Raw genomic sequence first — 3033 nt, forward strand, 5'->3', positions numbered from 1 at the left:
AATAGTGGGAGTGACCGTCACATTATAACGCCTCCACGGCTGAAAGGGCGAGCATGTTCGATGTGACGGGGATTCGAACTCGCGACCCTCAGATTGGGAGTCGAGTGCCTTAACCACCTGGCCATGCCGGGCCCTTGTTAAAAGCATCTTCGTTACTTGGTGTTTTTTTTATTTTTTTGGCAGTAAGCCATTAAACCTGAAGTAATATTATTACATTGTTTATACTCACCTTATTGCTTCTATTTTGTCCGGAGAGTTTAAGTTTCAAAGATTCAGCTAATCATACATTAAACTAAGATGTAATAAGAAAGCCTTGGTAGTTTCTCTTTAGAGGTACTCGCATAAGGCTTCAGAAAACCACATTTACATATCTAAATATTAAAGTGAAATGCGATAAGAAAGCCGCAATATTTTCTCTTTAGGGATATTTATATGAAGCTTCGGTTAACCCTATTTGGATTTGTAAAATTAACGTAAGCGAAACTGATAAGATAACCCGAGTATTTTTTCCTCAGGGGTACTCACCACGTTATTCTGAGGTGTACGTCTACTCCGGGACTGTCTAGTCCTCTTACCCCACGTGTCAGTTTCACTTCCTTCCTTCTTATCGGGAAGAACGGGAAGAAACACCCGTGTATAGTTTTTAGACATGTGTATTACGTAAATATTCTCAAAGTTGAAGACGACAAAATCACGTAATAAATGTATTGCCATGTCATCATTTCGTAAATACAACCATAAATAATTCTTACAAATGAATCTGCACTTATAGTACTTTCGGTTTCCTTGCCTCTCCAAAGGTCTCATGCCTATACCGTCTCACGTAAGACCTCGTGCATTCAAAAATATTTTCCAAAATATTTCTTTTTCGTAGTTTTTGAGTCGTACTTTTTTTATATCGCAAAACTACATGGTGAGCTATCTGTACAACGTGAGAAATATGACACCAGGTTTTAGCTGAAACATGCCGTTGACCCACAGAGGGTCGAAGTGTTGAAGAAACCAAAGACTGTCTACAAAGGGTTGAATACGTTGTATTAATATGATTCCGAATATTTAAATCAACAAGATACGTCGTGAAAACCACAGCCGCTATAAAGTCGCGGTGGAACTACACGTTCGATGTTGTGTGTGTAGCGTGATGGCACTTAAAAATGGTCGCCTTTGGGAAGGATGTAACAGCCCTTTCCGACTCAAGTTATTCATACACTCGGATCATAAAGATGTAATCAGATTATGCATTTAGAATTTAAAAGAAAGCGATATCACTTGTACTCAATGGCATTGGAAAACAAAGTATTGAGGACCATCCAGAAAGAGACCTGCAATAAGTCGTACCCCAGGCAACAGTACGCAATATAATCAAGAAGAATCTTAGTCTGGAAAAACAACACAAGTCATGTGTAAACAGGGTGCTTCCTCGTCATATCCATTCAATTATTACACACCTTAAGCAGCTAGAGAATGAAATGGATATTCATACTATTCCACAGGAAGACATTGGTCAATCCTATGGATTTCTGTGTGATCGGACTGTTGAAATGAGCACCGGGAAATAGTACACAAGATGTAACTAGATGAAACCAAGCTGGGAGGAATGACGTGCTTTGGACATGACAGCCTTACGATGGAGCTTTCTACAATGGAAACTACGCTGCAGGACTATTGTCAAGATGCGTGATTGTGAGATAGAGCGTGATCGGACGTGGAGGCGTGGACTGTAATGACGTGGTGAGGCTCCAAAACCGTTCTTAGTATAAAGTACTCAACTGTAAGAACGAACTATATATAATCAAATCGTCATATCACCAGAATCAATTATTACATTTTAGCGAAATACGTGTTATATAATTTTCCTGCTGCAATTGGGGTTTTCGGTTCTTACGTAATCTGAAAGATTTGATGGTATGTGTTTGTTTTGGTACAAAAAATAAGCATTGTTAACTAAAAATAAGCGTCGTTAACTAAAAATAAGCATTGTTAGCTAAAGAATATCAGTCTTAAAAAAATATATTTATTTTTTGACGCTACGTTTCACGACTAAAATATATTTTACAGTGTTGTGGTCCCCCGGTAGGACAACGGTAAGTTTACGAACTTACAACGCTAAAATCCGAGGTTCGATTCCCCGCGGTGTCTACAACAGATAGCCTAATGTAGCTTTGCTCTTAAAACAATATTGTGTGAGAGAATCGATTAATTATGAAACATAATTAGATGACACCATAATTTTCCACTTTATTTTCACTAGCTATTTTAGCGCCCTCTGTTGACAGATTGAATATCTGGTGTAATTTCAACGAGCCCAACCAGAGTTGTGTGTGTGCAAAAATACAACATCCCGATGCCAAGTTTAGGCTCACAGAATATTTTATGCATCGATAAAACCTCTTGGTATGTTTAAGACTTAACTTTGGACTTGTACCAGAGAAACTGTTATAGGCTAGCTTTAAATGTTGGATGAGAGCCACGGAAGATTCTTCTTTTGTTGGAAGGTGACGTAATTCGACAAAATATCATCATCTAAAGAAGGGGCCCCCCACACACAACATCAACGAAATAATAGGTAAAACCAAAAACCGTGTGCATTGTTTTGTTACCATGACTTGTTGTCGTTAAGCACATCACGGGTATCAAAACCCGGTTTTTGGCGCTATAAGCCTTCAGAATTACCGCTGAGCCACTGGAGGGGGGGGGGGGATTGCAGAAGAAATGAAATCTTATGTTAGTTATGACAAGGAAATATATATATTCTATTATAGGGGGCGTATTTCTAAAACGAAAACATAAATCAAGTGATTTGTACCTATAAGAACTATTTCTTTCATAAGATGTACCTGTAGTGCTTACAAAATTTAGCTTCTACTGTGATTTCGTCACTCATTGAGGCGAGGGGTAGACAAAGACGAAAAGATTATTTAAAGTTATTGATTTAATAAACAAATTTGATCATAAGTGCCCAAAATCGTGACTCGGAAGCACGCTTGATTTGTCTTTAATATATTTTGAATTACCATTTATTTAAATTGTAGC

The 3033-nt window shown here is 38.0% G+C and overlaps 1 pseudogene; it reads right to left on the minus strand.

The window, feature by feature from the left end:
- Positions 1-666, minus strand: part of LOC106470551 — a 52590-nt pseudogene extending 51924 nt beyond the window's left edge.
- Positions 667-3033: the final 2367 nt, after the last annotated feature.

The sequence above is a fragment of the Limulus polyphemus genome, unplaced genomic scaffold (genome assembly GCF_000517525.1).
Source record: "Limulus polyphemus unplaced genomic scaffold, Limulus_polyphemus-2.1.2 Scaffold4080, whole genome shotgun sequence".
NCBI classification, from domain to species: domain Eukaryota; kingdom Metazoa; phylum Arthropoda; class Merostomata; order Xiphosura; family Limulidae; genus Limulus; species Limulus polyphemus.